Source organism: Mustela erminea, chromosome 2 (assembly GCF_009829155.1).
Source record: "Mustela erminea isolate mMusErm1 chromosome 2, mMusErm1.Pri, whole genome shotgun sequence".
Lineage (NCBI taxonomy): Eukaryota > Metazoa > Chordata > Mammalia > Carnivora > Mustelidae > Mustela > Mustela erminea.
The window spans coordinates 81,273,555-81,296,578 of NC_045615.1; positions in this window are offsets into that span (position 1 = coordinate 81,273,555).

The following is a 23,024-nucleotide window of genomic DNA, read 5'->3' on the forward strand; positions in this document are numbered from 1 at the left end:
CCCAGGACCCCGAGATCATGACCCAAGCCGAAGGCAGTGGCTTAACCCACTGAGCCACCCAGGCTCCCCAAGCCAATGTGCTTTTAAAAATTTTCAATGTCACACATTTTTTCACTTTTCATTCACTCATTCATTCATCCACTCATCTATTCATTCAAACAACCATGTTTGGATTCATCATTTTATTACTTGTCAATATATAATGTTAGATCTCATTTCCTTATAGGAATGGCAATAAGGCATTCTGAGGAAAGAGTATTAACAGCCAAAATTCTAACAAAATAATGGATAGCAAATACAAATTTTTAAAAATAAAAGGAAATATTATCAAATATTCTATCAGGAAATAAAAATAAAACTTAATTTTAAAGAGATTATTTTAAAATATAATCCCAAAATATTCCATGTTTTACACAAGTTTTCCTTCTGGTATTTTGTTGGTCTGACCTTAGTACTTTTTATATTTTCATTTTGTGGTTAATTGTGTCACTAGAATCTATAGATGGGATTATTAACTGATTACATACTGTTGGAGGAATAAATCTTGCAAGTGTACCATTTTAAAATTTGTTTTGGATGATGTTACACATACTATAATATGAAACATTTTACATTTCATATTATACCTTCATAATCAACTTTTAATTCATGGTATATCTAAATTAACAATAACAGTATTATATATCCTCATACGAAATAGGTTTTCTATGCATATTTAAATAAGATCATAAAGTAAGGTGAGATTACCAGGAAAGAAATTTATGTTTTCTACAACAAATAAATTTCATACTAATAAATATCCAGGATGCAGAACATATTAGCTGGATTTTAAATAGAGACGTAGAACCAGTAGGAGATGAGTACTGAGAAGTTTATTGCAAGAAATTGACTTAATCAAATTACTTCACACCTGCCACCTGCTTCCTTACACAATCTAGAGTTTGATTCCTAACTATATTAAGGAGAGCACTTGTTATGATGAGTACTGAGTATATGTTAATTAAGGAACTAGAATTTAATAAAAATTTGAAAAAAAAAGTAATTGTGGTGATTCAAGTGCCAATGCAAATAATTGTGTTAGGCTTGGGTCTGATACAATCTTGACCAATGAAAGCTGGAAGATGGCTGTGAAGCTTCTTTAAAATATGCACAAGAATATTTTTGTAGTTATAAGTCATGCTTGGGATGCTGCAACTGTTTTGCAAAGAAGATAAGAAATACGAGAATATAAAAGAAATACGAGAAGAACTTTGGCCCTTGATAGTATTATTGAGCCACCAAAATAACGAGCTCTGAAAGCTATCCATTCTATCATCCATTCATTCATTTATTTGATAATGCCTTTTCCTTTTTAATTCTGTTTGGATTGAAAATTTCCATTAAATGAAGTTTATAGCTTCTTAACTGATATAACAGCCAAAAGAAGTTCCTTAGTAAAGCATGGGATTAAAGAAATAGAATTTAAATGATTTAAATATTTACTGGCATCAAGAAAAAGTAGTCTAAAACATCACTTCCTCCTTTATGTATTTAGAAATCCACGTATTTGAAACTAGGAGTCATAGCAATCCTTCCCTTAGTGGTTCTCAGGCTTTAGCATGGATTAGAACTACCAACGAGTTCACTGAGGCATGAAATTCCAGGTTCCTCATCCTGAAAGCACCTCCCATTTTCCTCTAAGTCTTTCTTTTAGAGCTACTCTCACTTGGGTTGTGGGAGAGAAGCAGAGCTTTACTTTCCTCTGTGTTTTCTTCTTGAATTTTGTCAATGAATTATCTCTCAATAAATCTTTAGAGCCTGTCGGTAAGAGGTACAAGTCATCTTACCTCAGGCTTGATTGAGGGTGGGAGTGAATGGAACTTGCTTTTTGTGGTGCCTTCCAATGCCATATGGGAAGAGCACTCCAAGCCTGAACCTGATCTGGTGTGAACTCTGGTCTCTGGAAGGACACATTGCAAAATTTTCTTTTTCCCTGGTGGTTGAGACTGTCTTAGGCTGGCAGTCTTGTCCAGGTAGGATGCTGTAAACCCATGTTTTTCTCTCCTTAAAGGAACTCTCCAGACCTTTTTAACATGCATGGGATGTACCAAATGCCCCAAGGTGCTCTGACACTCAAGCTGATGGGGTCATCCTAAAGCTCTGTGGATGATTCTTGGTCCAGGAGGGCAGCATGGTAAGTGGGTCACATCTAGTTACCGAGGTAGTATTTCTTTCATAAGATTGCATGAGATTGGGCTGCCAAAATGATACTGACATGCTGATCTTGGATGAATCTCATTCACAACAGACATGGAAATCATTTAGACTCCAGGCTACCAGTGTCTACTACTGATGACCTTTGGACTAGAGCCATATAAAGCCTGGGCCTAAGTGCCTTGCTGTCACTAATCTTACAGTGGTGCTGCCTCCGGTCCATAGCACCCAAAGGCAGAGGGGGTGGCAGCAGGTGTCCTTCATCTTGTGCACTCCTAGGCACTGGCATTAACTGTAGTCATTCTGCCAACTCCGATGGTCCTTTTTTAAGAGTGTTGCTCTGAAAGATCAGTAGGCACTTAATGATTGATATTTCCTCAACCTTTAACTGAAAAAAACTCTTTATGAAAACTAGAAGTGGACATTCTGTGCATAAATGAAAACTTCTGCCATAGAATTCTTGACTCTTCATTCCACCAATGATACCATGTAGTAGACAGATTTGCATTAACATTGAAAGAAATCTCATTTTAAGGAATATAAGAACTATGACATAAAGACTTCAAGAGAAATCATAATTGAAAGATATATTATTCTGTTCTTAGCCTATAATACTCCAACTAGTAATTTGAACATGACCAGAAAGGAAGTCATGATTCAAGTTCTCCTGCACATTCTGGTAAAACTCATATTTGTGGACCTCATCAACAAAACATAGTAACAGTCATTAAGAGAGTCAGCAGAAGTAAATATTCATTTGCTGTTTGAAGGATGAGGCAGCATCATGAGTAATTAAGTTAAAAGCATTAAAAAAGGGTGCCTGGCATGATACCCTCTAGTTCATCCACGTTGTCACAAATGGCAAGATTTCATTTCTTTTGATGGCTGCATAGTATTCCATTGTGTATATATACCACATCCTCCTTATCCATTATCATGCTTAGCGAAATAAGTCAAGCAGAGAAAGACAACTATCATATGATCTCCCTGACTTGAGGAAGTGGAGATGCAACATGGGGGGTTAAGGGCGTAGGAGAAGAATAAATGAAACAAGATGAGATTGGGAGGGAGACAAACCATAAGTGACTTTTTTTTTTAATTTTGTTTATTTATTTGACAGATAGAGATCACAAGTAGGCAGAGAGTCAGGCAGAGAGAGAGAGGAAGAAGCAGGCTCCCTGCTAAGCAGAGAGCCTAATGCGGGGCTTGATCCCAGGACCCTGGGATCATGACCTGAGCTGAAGGCAGAGGCTTTAACCCACTGAGCCACCCAGGTGCCCCCCCCATAAGTGACTCTTAATCTCACAAAACAAACTGAGGGTTGCTGGGGGGAAGGGGGTTGGGAGAGGGGGCTGGGGTTCTGGACATTGGGGAGGGTATGTGCTATGGTGAGTGCTGTGAAGTGTGTAAACCTGGCGATTCACAGACCTGCACCCCTGGGGATAAAAATATATTATATGTTTATAAAAAATTAAAAACTAAAAAAAAAAAAAAAAAAAGGCACCTGGGTGGCTCAGTGGGTTAAGCCACTGCCTTTGGCTCAGGTCATGATCTTAGGGTCCTGGGATCAAGTCCCACATTGGGCTATCTGCTCAGCAGGGATCCTGCTTTCCTCTCTCTGTCTGCCTGCCTCTCCATCTATCTGTGATCACTCTCTGTCAAATAAATAAATTTAAAAAAATCTTAAAAAAAAGCATTAAAAAAGATTAAAAAAAAGTTACTAAGGAATAGTAGAAAAAAGAAGATCTGAAATTGTTTTTATACCAATGGGTTCTGAAAAACCATGATAGTGTGAATAATAGTAGCCTTGCCACTCATGGTAAAGGGATGAAATAAGCCACTAACAGTGTATTTGACAATGAAAAACACAAAAAGATGTTTCTTGTATCAAAATAAGGAGAGATGGTACCTGGACACTACAAGATTCTTCCAATACACTCATTAGACATATAATACATAAGTACCTCTTATTTACGTATAGGTCTAAATTATTTATAAATCAATGTATTTCACATGGGCTCATATATTCTGTGATACATTTTTAATCAAACTCCTTATAGAAAGGAAAGCTTTACAAAATATATTTTCCTAGGGTCCTACAAACTCTAAAGCAGATGTACTGAGCACCTTTGGAAACATTAAATTTAGAGTATCTCTTCATTTCTCATACAATGTCTTCAATTTTGAGCCCTTTGCCAATTTGAATGCAAGAGAAACAATCCTATTCCACACTTATCAATATATGTGTTAATAGATATACACTCACACATATTACCTAAATATGTATGTAATGTTTATAAATATAATATATAAATATATATAAATATAATATCAATATAATATCAAAATATGTATTCCTTGCAAAAGTCAAATGAAACAGTTATGCTTATTAACCAAATTTTGTAAATAAGAAAACTGAGGAAAAAGGAGAGCAAGTAACTGTCGAAGGTTACATAGTTATAAATGCAAAATGAGATTTTAATCCAGAAAGCCAAGTTCTAAGCCACATTCTGCTACTTTCATATGATCCTTTAGTATCTTTTGATGTTATATCCATGCACATTTATCTTATAATGTATTTTTAAGGAATGTATTATTTGAAACCAAGTGTTTCAAAAAAATTTTTTGTTGTTATTGATATTTAGCCAATAGAGACTGAGACTGTGATTGGCATTTTAAAGCCGTGTATAAGAAATCCAGTCAAGATTATAATTATTCAAAAATTTCAGCAATGCAAAATTTCCATAAGTTTTGGGTAGCTGTTCAAGTATGTGAAAATGGAATTATAAGAAAGACATTTAAAAACTTTGGACATGGGGCGCTTGGGTGGCCCAGTTGGTTGGGCATTTGCCTTTGGCTTGGGTCATGATACCACAGTCCTGAGATAGAGCCCCCACATCCAGTTCCATGATCAGCAGAGGCCCGCTTCTCCTCCTCTCTCTGTCGCTCCCCCTGCTTGTGGGTGTGCATGTGCACTCTCTCTCTCTCTAAAATAAAATCTTTAAAAAAATAAAATAATAACAAAAAATAAAAGCTTTGGACACACAAGAATTGATTAAAAGATAACTGGAGTTGTGTATGCATTTTTGTGAGCCAGCAGAACAATTACTTTTCTCCCTGAACTTCAAGCTAGCAAAGTTACACTGACCACCCACAAGTTTAATCAATCTAAGAACCGCCTCTAAGTTTCTCCTGGAGTCCATCACTTTTCATGATATACCCCTATCTTAATTTCTTGTCTACAAAAGATGGTCATTTTAATTTGGTAGAACATTAAAAATCAACAAAAAGAAAATCATTATGGCCCACTGAATTTGAAGTGGGTTTTAGCTATACTCTAAAATGATAAAAACTGTATTGTTTATTAGAACCACATTTTCCAATTAAGTTCTTTTAAGGAGCTCAGACTGCATGTAGCACTACCGTGTGGGATTATTTAAGAAAATTCTGTAATTCTTTAGAAGCAGTGCACGCTCAATTCCAGACATGAGTTTCTATGACAAAGTCATATTTTCATTTTATCATGTAATAAGTAATAATATAAAATGCTTCACAAATGGCCAGAATTAAAGTTATATAATCCTCCAGATACTCTTAACTTGGAGAAGCATATATTTTGGTCATTTTAAGGGAATAAATATATAATTTTTGTGTATTGTTTATTAAAATATTTAGAAATAACTAGATATTACACACATTTTTGATGAATGTTAATATATACGTAGTTGCTTCTGCCCCACATTTACCTTTCTTTCTGACTATAATATAAAAGAATATATTGTTCTGAAGATGAATTTGGAATTTAGAAATTCTATAATTCAGCCAGAATAAACAATTAATTTTTCTTTTTTAATTCTCTATCCACTCTGCAAGTACACTCTCATTTTTATAATTAACCTCTCAATAACATGAACCAGTGTGATCACAGTTTTCCTCTACCCTTCTTTTAAAGTATTTATTATTATTATTATTATTAATTATTCATTATCTAACAGTAATCTTTTGGTTTAATCCTACCTTTCTTAACTGTTTCTCCTCTCGCCTTTTCTTTTTCTATAGAATTCTATGTTGGCATTCTTCAAGACTCAACCCTGGGGCCTGAGTCATCTCATTCTCATGCACAGCTTTAACTGCCATCTAAAGATAGATGGTCTTTCTCTGTGAAGACCTTCTCATGCGCCTCTTCATTGAATTCTTCACTTAACTCACAATCTGTCCCCTATCCTGCTGCGAGGTCTTCCACTGTTTACTATCTTAATAAATAGTATCGCTATTCAGTCTTCTGCAAGAACAGAATGTAGATATCATTCTTGACACTATTTAAAGTCCACTCCATTAATCCAATCCATCAAAATCCTTTTGTGGTTACTGCTTAGACATCTTCACCCTATTCTACTATATATTTGAAAATCCCAGTTATAATAATTTCTCTCTAGCATCCCATAACCTTCAGTTGTTCTATCTGCATATGTACTCTGTTTCTATATTGCAAATACATCCTCCGCATTTCTGCCAGAACAACATTGTCAAAATATAAATTTGAATCTCCTTTTTTACTTAAAACCTCCCAATCATTTCTTTCTGCATTTTGATAAGAACAGACTCCTTTAAGGTGCCTGGGTGGTTCAGTCAGTTGAGTGTCTGCCTTCAGCTATGGTCATGATTCTGGAGTCCTGGGATGAAACCCTGCATTGGGCTACATGTCCACTGGGGAATCTACTTGTCTCTCTCCCCTTCCTCCTGCTCATGCTATCTCTCTCTCTCTCTCTCAAATAAATAAAATCTTAAAAAACAAAGCAAAACAAAAACAATTTTAACATGTCCTAAAAGGCCTCACCTGTTCTTCCCTACCTACCTTTTTGTCCTCTCCCCTTCTACAGTTCCTCTAATTCTTTTCTCTTTTTGTTTCATGACTTTATTTCATTCCTCATGGTTATGATATTTTCATCAGCCATAAATAAACTGAAAATACTTTTTTCTTCTCCTTTCATCAAAATGCTTTGGCTGCAAGTAATGAACAACTCCAAATCTATTGTTTATTCAATGGCAGTTTTTTAATATCCTATATCTGGTCAAGGGACACTCAGGAAGGGTTAATGCCATCAAAGTCCCCAAGTTTTCCCATCTTTCTTCTCTATCATTCTCACCTAATATGCCTCTTCATGTAAGAGATTATCATCTTTCAGGATTTATGGTAGATGTACCAACTATGGGAATCATATTTTTGGCATAATATCTAAAGATAGAAGTAGGTTTTTTCTTTCTTGGGTCTCATTTCAAGATTCAGAAGTCCCTGAAATGTCCTAACTAACTTATCAATATATATAACTGGCTAAAAATTTGTATTCTATGCCTGTGAGTGAAACATGAATATGGCAATATGGGACATTCCAGGGTTTTCCTTGATATTTCCAACTAAATAAACCTTTATCTATTATAAGTTTTCTGAAGTCTTTGCCTATATATTGCATTCATCATAGTATCCATCCTAATTCCCCAGTAAACAAAGCTGATTAAAATTATATAAGAACAATCATTTAAAATCTCTGGAATTTTACTAAGGTCATAAATCAAATGAAGAAACAATTATTCAAGAAAATCTACTAAAATTCAAGAGTCTGTGATATATGAATCGGGCTCTCTGCTTGTCTTTTAGGGGACTTCGTCTTTTGTTCCCTTTAAGTAATCTCTGCATCCAGCCTGGGACCTGGACCCTGAGGTTCGCAACAACTTCTCCCCCTAACTTAACTTGCTGGCAGCTATACTCAGGGGATTTGTGGCCAAAAGACAGGGTTTCCCCTCTTAAGCTTTCTCACCTCAAGCTTTTTACCCTATATTACTGAAATGCTGCCAGTATTTCTCAAAACTTCTAACTTCAATTTAAAGAGGCTAATTTCCTGGTATTTGTGATCAATAGTCCAGAAGCTCCCATACTCAGTCAGTCTTTACCTATAAGATAGAGACTTAACTTTATGTATAGTGTATAGAGGCTATACCCTATTTATGGAATCTCTATCTTACATCCTACTATATGCATAACAAGTCAAGGCCCTGCCTAGAGATATGGCAAAATTTGGCCTCAATTGCCTTTGCCCCATTTGGCTTGTAGGATGAAGATTCCAAGCTGGGAGATGTAAGCTGTAAAGATTAGAGGCTACCACCTGCTCCCCCAATGCCCACAGTAGTTGCTCAGAGATTTTGGCCAAAGATTTTGGCTCAGTGAGAGAGAGAGTCTATAAGAAAAGAGATATCAAAACCCTTTCCAAAGAAGCTGACTTCATGGGAAACATGCCTAAGGATGCTTTAAAAAAAAAAAAGAAAAATTCTTGTTAATTAAGAATAAGAAGTTTAACCAAGAGGGCCATTGTTCTCACCTCCAGCTCAAGAGAAGTGACTCAGAGATTTTTCTCAGGGGGAAAAAGTCCGTGAGAACACGGATCTCTCTAAGAACTCTCTAAGAAAGAAATGACTTTATTTTGAATAGTGTGGGGAAACTTAAGTCTAACAGCGCTCTTGAAAATAATAAGAAATTTTGGTTGTAAACTAAGAATACAATGGTGGTGTCATGAGATAAATAAGCTAAACTCTAAGCAGGGTATTTACCAAAGAGAATCCAGGAAACTGACAACTAAATAGGGTCTTTCTGAGGTCAAAACCAAACCTCAATGACTACCCTCAAAAATACCTTCAGCAAAGGGGCACAGATTTCACAGAATCGGATTAGGGAGCAATTTATGCTCCAAGGCATTGTCAAAGCGGTTAAAAAAAAAAAAAAAATCAACTGGTATTTCGTGGAGCTGGGTGTAATACCAAAAAGGACAGGTAGCATAACAAAGAGATCAAAGAAAGAGGCAGCAAGAAACAACCCTGCTAAAAATCACTGTCATCCCAAGGTAAATGTGCATATGCTCAAGGCTTCACGTTTTAAGGTCCAACACCAATAAATTAACTCAACTAACTTAGTTGTGAAATTGACAACCTGATTCTAAAATTCCTATGGAAATTTAAGTGACCCAGAATAGTCAAAATAATCTTGAAAAGGAAAAACAAAATTTGAAGACTTATTCTTCCTGATTTCAAAACTTACTACAATGTGTACAGTAATCAAAACAGTGTGGTGCTGGCATAAGGTAAGTCCTACAAATCAGTGAAATATAATTGAGAGTCTAAAAATAAACTATCATAGTTACATAACACATATTCTTCTCAAGTGCACAAGGGTAGATCATAATTTGGACCACAAAACAAGTCTTAACAAATTTCAAATTGAAATCATATCGAGTGCTTTTTTTAGTCACAGTGGTATAAAGCTAGAAATCAATAACAATAGGGAAATTGGAAAATTCACAAATATGAGAAAATAACTCACTCCTGAGTAACATGTAAGTCAAAGATGAAATCAAAAGAAAAATGAGAAAGAATCTTGAGACAAATAAATATGCAAACACAGCATACCAAAACTCATGAGATTAGCAAAAGAGGTTCTAAAAGAGAAGTTTATAATAACAAATGCTTACATTAAGAAAAAAGAAAGATCACAAACAATCTTACTTTTCACCTCAAGAACTAGAAAAAGAAGAAAACAGTAAGCATCAAAAATAATAATTATAAATTACTTAAAAGGTAAAGGATCTGTATGCTAAAAAAAAAGGCTGTTGAAATAGATTAAAGAACACACTCATAAATGGAAAGTATTCTGTGTTAATGGATTAGATAATCCATATTGTTAAAATATCCATACTTTCTAAAGATCTACAAATTTTTCAAAAATGAAAAAAAATACAATTAAATTTTATATGGAACCACACAATATTCCAAATGGACGATAGAATCTTGAGCAAGAACAAAGCTAGAGGCATCATAATGCCTGATTTCAAAACACATTACAAAGCTACTGTAATCAAAACAGTATAATTCAAGCATAAAAATAGAATCATAAACCAATAACATAGACCAGAGATCCTAGAATAGAGTCAACTAATCTTTGACAAAGGTGCCAAGAATTAATGGTGGAAAAAGCATAGTCTCTTCAGTAAATGGTGTTGTGAAAATTGGCTATCCATATACAAAGAATGAGATTGGGCACTTTTCTTATATTGCACATAAAAATCAACTCAAAATAGAGTAAAGCCCTAAACATAAGATCTAAAATTGTAAAATTCCTAGAAAAAAAATGTAGATAATAAGCTCCTTGGCACTGGTCTTGGTAATACTTTTTTTGGATATGATACCAAAGTATAGGTAACACAAACAAAAATAAGTAAGTGGATCTACATCAATCTAAAAAGCTTCTGCTTATAAATGTTTGGTGTTCATCCTTTCTGATGGAGGCATATTTCTCCATTGTATATATGGACCACATCTTCTTTATCCATTTGTCTATTGAAAGGCATATTGGCTCTTTTCACAGTTTGGCAACTGTAGCTATTGTTGCTATGAACATTGGGATACAGATGGCCCTTCTTTTCACTACATCTGTATCTTTGGGGTAAATACCCAGTAGTGCAATTGCAGGGTCATAGGGTAGCTCTATTTTTTATTTCTTTTATTTATTTATTTATTTATTTATTTATTTGACAGAGAGAAATCACAAGTAGATGGAGAGGCATGCAGAGAGAGAGAGAGAGAGGGAAGCAGGCTCCCTGCTGAGCAGAGAGCCTGATGTGGGGCTCAATCCCAGGGTCCTGGGATCATGACCTGAGCCGAAGGCAGAGGCCCAACCCACTGAGCCACCCAGGCGCCCCCTATTTTTAATTTCTTAAGGAATCTCCACACTGTTTTCCAAAGTGACTGCACCAACTTGCATTCCCACCAATAGTGTAAGAGGGTTCCCCTTTCTCTACATCCTTTCCAACACTTGTTGTTTACTGCCTTGGTGATTTTGGCCATTCTAACTGGTGTAAAGTGATATCTCAAATGTGGTTTTGATTTGAATCTCCCTGATGGCTAATGATGGTGAACATTTTTTCATGTGTCTGTTAGCCATTTGTATGTCTTCTTTAGAGAAGTGTCTGTTCATGTCTTCTGCACCTTTTTTGATATGATTATCTTTTTTGTATTTGTTGAGTTTGAGGAGTTCTTTATAGGTGTTGGATATCAACCTGTACTGTACTGTCATTTGTGAATATCTTCTCCCATTCCGTGTGTTACCTCTTTGTTTTGTTGACTGTTTCCTTTGTTGTGCAGAAGCTTTTGATCTTGATGAAGTCCCAAAAGTTCATCTTTGCTTTTGTTTCTTTTGCCTTTGGAGACATGTCTTGAAAGAAGTTGCTGCAGCTGACCTCGAAGAGGTTACTGCCTATGTTCTCTAGGATTTTGATAGATTCCCACCTCACATAGAGGTCTTTTATCCATTTTGAGTTTATCTTTGTGTATGGTGTAAGAGAATGGTCCAGTTTCATTCCTCTATACATACCTGTCCAATTTTCCCAGCACATTTATTGAAGAGACTATCTTTTTTCCACTGTATATTTTTTCCTGTTTTGTTGCTTATTACTTGACCATAGCATTGAGGGTGCATATCTGGGCTCTCTACTCTGTTCTGCTGGTCTATGTGTCTGTTTGTTTATTTGTTTTGCCAGTACCATGCTGTCTTGGTGGAGTTATTATCTCCAACATATACAACTCAATAGCTGACACACAAATAACCAATTAAAAAATGGGCAAGGGAATTGACAATTTTTTCCAAAGAAGACGTGTATATGGTTAAAACGTACATGAAAAAGTGCTCAACATCAGTAATAATCAAGCAAATACAAATCTAAACCACAATGAGTAGTAAATGTCTATCAATAGACAAATGGATAAGGAAGATGTGGTATATATACATAATGGAATATTATGTGGTCTTAAAAATGGATGAGATCCTGCCATTTGTGAAAACATGGATAGACCTAGAGGGCACAGTGCTAAATGAAAGAAGTCAGACTCAGAAAGAGAACCACCATTTGATTTCACTCATATGTAGAGTCTAGAAAACAAAATGAATAAACAGACAAAAAGAAGAACCATATCTATAAATACAGAGAATAAATTGATAGTTGCCAGAGGGAAAGGTGTGGGGGCCTGGGCAAAATGAGTGAAGGAGAGTGGAAGATACAAGCTTCCAGTTATGGAATAAATAAGTCATGGGAATAAAAGGCACATCATAGGAAATACAGCCAATGGTAATGTAATCTATCATTGTGGTGAGAGACAGTAGCTGCACTTGTGGTGGCACAGCATAATATACAGAGAAGTTGAATTACTGTTACACATCTTGAATAAATGTAACATTCTGCATCAATTATACTTAAATGAAAAATTCAAAAAGAAACATATCACCTCTTAGCAAGAATAGCTGGTACAAAAAATATAGGAAATAACAAGTGCTAGTAAGTATGTAAAGAAAAAGGAACCTTTGTACACTTTTGATGGAAATGTAAATTAGTACAACCATTATGGAAAATAGTGTAGCAGTTCCTCACAAAAATAAAAATAAAACTGCTGTATGATCCAGAAATCCTATTTCTGAGTATCCTTGTGTGTATGTATAAATATATTCATATGTATGAATATACACAAACAAGTATATATATATGCATATATATGAAATTAATATCTTATATGCATATTTATATGTTCATATATGTGTATATATGTGTGTGTGTGTATATATATGTATGTACATATGAAATTACTATCTTAAAGAGATGCCCGCCTTTCATGTTCATTGAACATTATTCACAATAGCTAAAATACAGAACTAAACAAAATGTCAGCAAAAGGATGAATAAAGAAATTTAGAGATTCAATATAGATATATATATGGGTACACATAAATGTATATTACCTATATATAAAATTATGTTAATATAATAATAAATATATGCACATTTATATAATGGAAAATTATTCAGCTTTTTGGAAAAAAAAATGAATCCTGTCTTTTGGAAAATGTGGATGAACTTGGTGGACAGTATGCAAGTAAAATAAGCCAGACACCAAAAGACAAATATTTCATGCTTTCACCTATATGTCAAATCTAAAATGTCAAACTCATAATATCAGAGTAGAATGGTGGTTGTACAGGGCTAGGTGGGGGGGGATGTTGGTTTAAAGGTAAAAAACTTCAGTTATAAGATGAAAAAACTTCAGATATATAATGTATAACATGGTAATTATATTAATAATACTCCACTATAGATTTGAAATTTGCTAAGGGAATAAATCTTAAGTGTCTTCAGTCCATACACACATACAAACACCACACATAATTGGTAACTCCTTGAGAAAATTATATAGCCTTGGAATGCAAAACTAAAACTTTTAGAAGTCAGTTTGGGTAAGTGATATCTCTGTCTAAAAGCACTCAGATGGCAAAGTAGGGCAGAACCCTCACTGGGACAGCATAGTCTCGGGAAGACTGGAGGTGCCTGAGTGTAGCAGAGCTCCAAGGTATTGAGTGGGAAAGCAGGCTGTAATCAGCAAGCCCAGGAATGTGCTCTCTGGTAGGTGTTGTCATAAACCATGAATGAGGGCACAGTCCAGCAACTGCTATCCAAGCAGGGGCCCAGCAATTGACAGAACTGCCAGGAGAACACCTCCATTCCTCCAGAGGACCAGATCAGGTGCAAACCAGGAGTTTGCAGGGTTTGGAGATTCAAAACAGGGTTGCATGACTGAGGTAAAAATGCTTGGTCACAGGCTGGGTGAGCACAGAGTGCGGCTGGAGACCAGGGAGATAGGAGTGATTGACTGCTTTTCCCTGAGGGCACACTGAGCAGTGGGCCCCAAGCTCTTGGCTCTGCAGCTGGAGACTGGGAGGGCACCATTTTCATTCTCATCCTTTAAAGCAGCATGGAAAGCTTTCTGTGAACAAAAACCACATAGAACAATCCAGAAGTGCTTATTTAGCCTGACCACTGACAAGGGCAGTACAATTCTACCCAGGGCAAAGACACCTGAGAATCAGTACAATAGACCCCTCACCAAGAAGATCACCTCACACCAGTCAGAATGACGAAAATTAACACGTCAGGAAACAACAAATGTTAGCAATGATGTGGAGAAAGGGGAACCCTCCTACACTGTTGATGGGAATGCAAGCTGGTGCAGCCACTCTGGGAAACTATATGGAAGTCCCTCAAAAAGTTGAAAATAGAGCTACCCTATGACCAGCAATTGCACAACTAGGGATTTACCCCAAAGATACAAATGTAGTGATCCAAAGAGGCATCAAAGTTTATAGTAACAATGTCCACAATAGCCAAACTTAGAAAGAGCCCAGATGTCCATCCATAGATGAATGGATAAAGAAGATGTATGGCAATTTGAATGGATACACACACACATAGACACACACACACACACACACACACACACACACAGAGGAATACTACTCAGCCATTAAAAAATGGAAATCTTGGGTGCCTGAATGGCTCAGTTGTTTAAGTGACTGTCTTTGCCTCAGGTCATGATCCTGGGGTCTTGGGATCAAGTCCCACATTGGGCTCCCTGCTCAGTGGAGAATCTGCTTTTCCCTCTGACCCTCCCCCCTCTCATGCTCTCTTTCTCAAATAAATAAAGAAATTCTTTTTAAATAAGTTGAAATCTTGCCATTTGCAACAAAATGGATGAACTAGAGGGTATCATGCTAAGCAAAATAAGTAAGTCAGAGAAAGGTGACTATCACAGGATCTCACTCATGTGGAATTTAAGAAACAAAACAGAGGATCATAGGGGAAGAGAGGAAAAAGATAAAACAAGATGAAACCAGAGAGGGAGACAACCATAAGAGACTCTTGATCATAGGAAATAAATTGAGGGTGGCTGGAGGAGAGAGGGATGGGGGATGGGATAAATGGGTGATGGACCTTAAGGAGGCATGTGATGTAATGAGCATTGGGTATTGTGTAAGACTGGTGAATCTCTGACCTCTAACCCTGAAATGAATAACCTATTATAAGTTAATTAATTTAATTTAAATTAAAAAAATAAAAAAGGAAATGTTACCCAGAGGCCAACAGAGTGAACACTGAGCAAACTCTGACAGTAGGCCAGTTATTTATTCTTTTTAAGTCTCAAATTTGTCCTTCATAAAATGGGACAATTAATACACATATCTCAGGATCTCTTTGAGGATTAAGGTGTTAATTTATTAAATTTATTTATTAATTTATTAAAGCACACAGAATTAAATCTGGCACATAGCAAGTGCTCTGTCTGTGTTAGCTATTGTTATGAAGTGGCTAGAACTGAATATAATGCTTTGTGATTGCTGTAAGGGATCTGTAAGAGGGATATTGTTGTCCCAGTTTGTTTTTTTTTAAAGATTTTATTTATTTATTTGAGAGAGAGAGAGTGAGAGAGAGATAGAGTGAGAGAGCATGTGAGGGGAGGTCAGAGGGAGAAGCAGACCCCCATGGAGATGGGAGCCTGATGTGGGACTTGATCCCAGGACTCCGGGATCATGACATGAGCCAAAGGTAGTCGCTTAACCAACTGAGCCACCCAAGCACCCCATTGTTGTCCTTGTTGTATACAAGGAAAACTCACTCTATGAAGTTTGTCTGTGGTATGGAATAATAAAGAAAGATATGACTCAAAAAAAAAAAAAAAAAAAAGCCAAAATCCTATCTGCCCTATCTCACTACTTCCTCTGTGGTTCCTAAGGCTATGGCTAGTCAATGGAAAACAAGATTCTGATGACCAAGTATCTTTTGTGAGTGTGACCTAAACTCAAAGTCTTAGTGGGACTTTCCACCCTTTAATAAGCCCAAATTAAAATCTCACCATGAGTCACCCTCCATAGAGAAGCAAGGAGCCGGCTGCAGCTGGGTGTGAGTCGAGACAAAGAGAAGACCAGATGTCTGGCATTGCCTATGAATTCAGGAACCACATTGAACATTTTAACACATAGAGATCCCACCCACTAATACATGTACTGTCCCTCCTCTTAGACCAGAGCAAGCCGGGTGGTATAAGATGGGAGTGGTGGTCTCCTCCCTTCTAAAATGAAAATGTGACCTTGTTTTGTAGCAACAGGCTTGGGGACATCTGGGCCACATAAACAGATACATATTTATTTGTATGTTTTATTTTCTTTTATGGGTTTCTATTATTCATGTTCACACCCTTTAATTTGGGAACCAGTAAGTTCTGTGGTTAACAGTATGTGCTTTAAGAGAGTCCTGAATTCAAATCCTAATGCTCCCATTTATTTGAAATGTGACCCTGGTCATGATCTCAACTTCTAAAAGCCACATTTCCTCCTCATCCGTAAAAAAGTGCTAATTCTTAGTATAATTCTAATGTTGTGATGATTAGCTATTATGATATAAGGTGCTTATCACAACATTTGGCACAAACGTTCTCAGTACATTTAATAAATATTCAGAGAGAAATAAAATGAACTCGTTGCCACTGTGAACTCACTTCCCCCTGTAAGACCGACATAAAAATTTTTCTAGTGCAAGATGGAGGGTGCCATGTGGTACAGAAGACATTTTCATACGTTTTAAAACAGGACAAAGGAGAGTAATTCTTAAAAGGGAGGAAGTGGAGAAGTTGCAAATGTATTTATTTGGGTGAAGTAGCAGGTGCCTGGAGCAAAAGTAGATAATAGGCTGGAAACTTAGTTTGTTTGTATGTTTATTTATTTATTTATTTATTTTTAGACTTTATTTATTTATTTGACAGACAGAAATCACAAGCAGGCAGAGGCAGGCAGAGAGAGAAGGAAGCAGGCTCACTGCAGAGCAGAGAGCCTGACGTGGGGCTTGATCCCAGGACTCTGGGATCATGACCTGAGCAGAAGGCAGAGGCTTTAACCCACTGAGCCACCCAGGTGCCCCTGGAAACTTAGTTTAAAACAAAATTAAACATTATGCAAGGAATTTGTAGGTTGTTGGTATGGCAAATGGCAATTTAAAGGAACAATGCTCCTGAGATCACATTTTTTTTTTAATAATATCCAATCCAATAGATATCAATTCAGTCCTTGCATTAAACTGTTAGTAAAAACATGACTTTAGGAACCTGAGAATATAGTTTCATTTTTCAGTGTACTATATAAAAATATGAAATATATAAAAAAACACCACATGCTATGCCTATAAACAATACTGTTCTGAGGGACAAGTGCATTAGAATCCACAGAATATAAAGTGTAATACAGAGGAGTTATTTGATGATGACTTGCTTTAATAATAGAAGGATATGCATGATTCTATATTAATGTGATGCTCTTAAAGGGAAATTTCATTCAAGGTGGATGAGCAAATTGAGAAGAGAATTAGGTTTTGTCTGTAACAATTCATGCTATGTTATTTTCATGCTATCTCTATTCTCATTATTGTTGCTATATTCTAGTCTATAGTCTATGTTTGCAAGTTCCAAAGAAAGGCCAATGAGGGAAGAATGGATGGGAGGTGGTGAAATCTGATCTTATCTGATTTATATTCCAAATCTGGAAATCAGGTAAGTCCATTCAGATTGCAGATAAACATCTGAACTTGTGACCCTGGTTTAAATGAATGAACTATGTTATAAACGTAAGACATGCTTATTTTATAACTATGCCACATGCTTACTGAATAATATTCCCACACTTGCTAATACATTTGATAATTAAGCACTAAATTCTTTCTTCAATTTAAAGATACATTACATGTTCAGTAATAACAAATTAATCTTAACAAAGCCAATGTAAATAATATAGATTTTTAATGAAATATATTTCTTCTTGTTTAAATGATCCCTTTACTTAAATAAAATGCATGTTGCCAGTTTTCCCCACTTATATTTTACGTTCATCTAAGAAAAGATGCAATAAAGAAAACAATAAACAGAACATTTGAATGTGTCCAGCTCACAGTTGTTAACAGGCTAGACAGAAGCAGGTGAACCTTCTAAATGTTCCACAGTATTAGTGAAATGTATTTTTTTAACTTATTCCAGCTGTAATTTTCAGCTAATATTAGATTGAGAAATCCTATGGCATTTTGTATGGCATATATTCATTCATAGTATCCCTCTTTTCTGCTGCCTTAAGTACAAGATATTTGTTAAACAAATATCAGACTACCTCTTTTTCTGACCCAGTTCTCATTTAGTATGGAGCACAGGTATTCCTGTGGTCATGTCCTCATCTGGAAAAAGTAGCCAGAATAAAGCAGGAGAAGCATGATGGAAATTATCTTCAGTGATTTTCCTACCGTGTTTTTATTTATTTATTTTTTTTTATTTGACAGAGAGAGAGATCACAAGTAGGCAGAGAGGCAGTCAGAGAGAAGGGGGGAAGCAGGCTCCCTGCTGAGCAGAGAGCCTGATGTGGGGCTCGATCCCAGGACACTGAGATCATGACCTGAGCTGAAGGCAGAGGCTTAACCCACTGAGCCACCCAGGTGCCCCTGTGTTTTTAGATATTAAAAGTCAGCATTGTGTTAATCTATAGTTATGAAGAAAATTGCATATACATAATTTCCCTAACATAGTGATACTTAACATGTTCCCTAGGTCCACTTCTCATCACCTATATATACTGCATATTTTAGGCAGGGTATCTTGTCCACTTTACATTTATGTATATACAAATAAAAATTATATTTGTGCACAAATGGGATCTATTCTGTTTAGTTTAATCTTGTAAGGAGAAAGGAATTCAATTGTTAAAACTAAGGAAAGCAGTTTTTATAACTGCTGAGAACAAGTAATCTAAATATTGTTTTTCATTAGTTTGCTAAATGGCGTCCTCTTAAGTAAATCCCATATCTATTATTCTTTATTCATTTCTATTGTATTCAGTTTTCTAGTTGTATTACATTTGCAAGGAAGTAATTATGAAAATACTCTGATTATAGCAAGTGATGATCAGCAGTGTTAAAGGAAAAACCATTTTCTCATGCATGCATTTCTTCAAAATTGAATTTTTGTTTGTGTTGTAGTTTGTACCATAGGTAGTAGATTCAGGGAAAAAAAAATTCCCCTTTCCTTCAAGAAATACACTGTCACTTAGATTAGATACGAGCAATTAAACACATAATGTTAAGATCAAACTCAGGGGTGGCTGGGTGGCTCAGTCGGTTAAACATCTGGCTCTTGATTTTGGGTCAGTTCACGTTCTCAGGTTCCAAGCTGAAGGTGGAGCCTGCTTGGGATTCTTTCTCTCCCTTTCCTTCTGCCCTTCCCAACAACATTTGCATGCTCTTGCTCTCTTAAAAAAAAAAAAAAGAAAACATCAAACTCATTAAATTTAGATGAACAGTGATGCAAAGGGCAGGATTAGGGAAACCACACAGAGGTTCCCACTGCATGGAGGTTTTAAAAAGAAGCAGTTACCCAGGGAATTTCATTAGACCCTTAGTGTCAAAGTTTTGACACTACTTTTGTAGTCTTAACCTTAGGTGCCTAAAGAATCACCTGGGAGCTTATAAAGCAAAGCAAAACGAAACAAAACAAAAAGCAAAACCAGAAACAATTTGTGCATGAACCCTAACCCTAGAGAATCCAGTTGTTTTGGCTAGGATGGGTCCAGGTGTTGCAAATTCTTTCAAACGTCTCCTGAGGACTATAATTTGCACTGAGGATTGTGAACCACTCTCTATCACATAAAAATAGAAAATTTTTATATCATTTTTGCACTTTTGATTTATTTTCGCATTGGTAATATATTTTTAGATTCAAATGCTTATTTATATTGATTGTAAGAAATTAATTTGTCAACAAAATTACATAGCTATGTTTTTTTTTTCTTTTTTTTTCCTTCAATTTCTTGTAAAGCTGGATTTGTGTAGAGATTTACAACTAGATTTTATGTCAGCCTTTAGGAAATAATGCTTGGGTGTGAGCCAGTTAGATAATTCTACTATTTGGGAAAATGGCACCAGTGCAATTGTTTTTGTTCCTTCAATTTTAATGGTGAATTGTTCAAAAGTTTCTTAACTTTTTTTTCAAGCTAACTCAAAATGGAATTTTATTTTAAATGCTTTGAGATTGAAATGGTTTGGAGAAAATAAGTGCCTTTGTTAAGCCAACATCCACTGAATGCTACACGCATACAATTTCTACAACCATATATATAATGAAATGCTTACTAGAAATAATACATTCTTGTATTTTTGTTCTTCTGGGATTAGAGGGTAAAAACATAAATATCAACTATACCAGTGATTTTTCATCTTGCACATTTTACTTCTTCATAATATTCTATCAAATAATAAATATTTCAAATTATTTCAAATACAATAAATAGCATCATAGATGTAACTTTGGCAATTAGCATATGTTTAAAAATTTTGTTGGGAATTTAGATATAAAATGTATTGATTTTATTTAAATATCCACAAAGCCTTATTTATATTATGATTTATGGAAAAGACAGCTTATTATCACCTGTAATATAGGAGTTAAAGGGGACTTTGACTGACATTTTTGTACCATCAACTCTTAAATCCTTCAGTAAAAGAAGGTGGGAAAGAACATTTAAAATTAATGTATACTTCTGGGCCACCTGGGTGGCTCAGTCGGTTAAGTGGCAGACTCTTAACTTTGGCTCAGATCAGGATCTCAGGGTCCTGTGGTCAAGAGCCGTGTGGAGCCCTGTGGTGAGCTCTGAATTAGGCTCCACGTGTAATGGGGAGTCTGCTTAAGGATTCTCTCTCTCCCCCTCCCTCTGTCCCTTCCCCAGATCATGCTCTCTCTTTCTAAAATAAATAAATTACTCTTTAAAAAAATCAATGTACCTTTCAAATAACCCACAACCATGATAATAGTTATAATTATACATGTATATATACACATAATTATATATACACTATATACTATATGTATGTTATCATTGAATGGTTGTTTTGACTTTTGAGTTGGAGAATGTTGAAATGAAGTATTTGAGGGAGATCATTTTATCATCTGGATATAGAAAGGTTTGGAACATGAAAAAGGGTTGGTGAAATGAAAAGAGACTCTTGCAGTCACACTATTTTCAAAAGGACTATTGGTAACAATAACAATGACACTCTGAAGTCTTAGAAGCTAAAATGCCCAGAGAAGGCACAAAACCATTAGTCACACTTGTTGGATACCCACATTGTTTTTACTAAATTTTGATTCTTTAAAGTTTTGAAAAATGAAGTATTAATTATTATTATAGTGATTATATTTCTACTTACAGAAGCAATTGTTGTCAAGTTCTTCCAATTTCCTTTGTCTCAGATTCTTGCTTTAGTTTTTGTTGTATGACATTTTTACCTTCTACCTTTACAATGCTGGTTAAGTGTGATACACATAGATGATGTCTTGAAACTCCAGCCTTTCTTTCTGTTTCAAAGATTTCATCATCTAGGTGCTGTAATTATCTTCCTCAAATACTTTGTTCTTCTTATGACCTCTTATATCAGAGTAATTGCCAACCTCCTAATGGAGGGTAGTTGTCAAATTACTTAAATCTCATAAATCCCAATCACCCTTGCATCTCTGAATAATTATTAACATTTATCTCTTTGACTCTCAAAAATAGTATAATTGGGGCAAGTAGTTATATGGATTATTTGGTCACTGAGCCAATCAGGGTTTTCTGCTCACTAATCTTCACCTACCTACTTCTCCATACCATCACTCCCCTTTGGCTAAATCTCTCTGTAGTTTTTTGTTTTGTTTTGCTTTTGTTTTGTTTCTTTTTTGTTTGTTTGTTTTAACATAGAATGTATTATTTGTTTCAGGGGCACAGGCATCAGAGTCTTACATAATTCATCAGTCTTACATAATTCACAGCGCTCACCATTGCACATAGCCTCCCCAATGTCCATCACCCAGCCATGAATCCAAATATTTGAGAACAAAGAGTGAGAGGTTTAGAAACAAATTCCAGTTTTAGCACTCACAGCACTAGCTTACGCTTTGGACATAACTACACCTTTCTTCCTGGGTTTTTCACACTTTATTTCATTTAAATTTGTTCTAAGAAGGTCCGTCAATGTCAAATGGAAATGGACTTCTGGCAGGTCCATCATCTCAGTCATTCCCTAGGTATGTGTAAATTACACTTAAGCTGAAACTTTGCCCTCCCTCCACCTTCCAAACACCACACAGCCATTCCTCTATACATCCAAACTTCATCCAGCTCTTGCCGGTGTTCCAGCCCGTGCATGTCATGTCATGCTCCCTCTGTACTATTCTAGCTATTCCTTTCTTTTTAACTTCCATATGTAATCTCTTCCCAAGACAAATTAATTTGCTTACTCTACAGTCTTTATTTTTTCCAATCAGAGTACATATCCATTAATTCAACTGGAGTCTACTGAGTGTTCAAGATATTAAAGGGACAGGGTTAGATGTCCAATTGAACCCCAGTTTTTAAGGACATGAACATCTAATGGCCTGTTACAGTTGACAATGACTCCAGCACCAGCTCTTTCACGTAAATTATGTATGTTTCACATACCATAACTTACCATAAACATTGACTAGTGAATATTTTTTCAATGTTCTCAATTTTTCAGATATGATTGAAAGTTAAATGAGAAGTATAATATATACCAGTTTACTTACATTATCTCATAGTGCCAAATACATCTTCATCTCAAATCCACTTAATAACCATTATTGACAATACTTCAAATTACATATATTTCAGGTAAGCTAATAAACATATGTGCTCCTTTTCTTTCATATTAATTTAGTCCATGTATTACACCAAAAAGTGCATGAGAATACTGGTTAGTGCTATGACTGGGGCAGGGCATCAGTACTGAAAAGTTTGGAATGTCTTATGGTGCCAGAAAATAAGGAAATATTCAAGCAAAATAGACACATACACACACCAAACACACCATGATGACTGAATGATAGAGGGA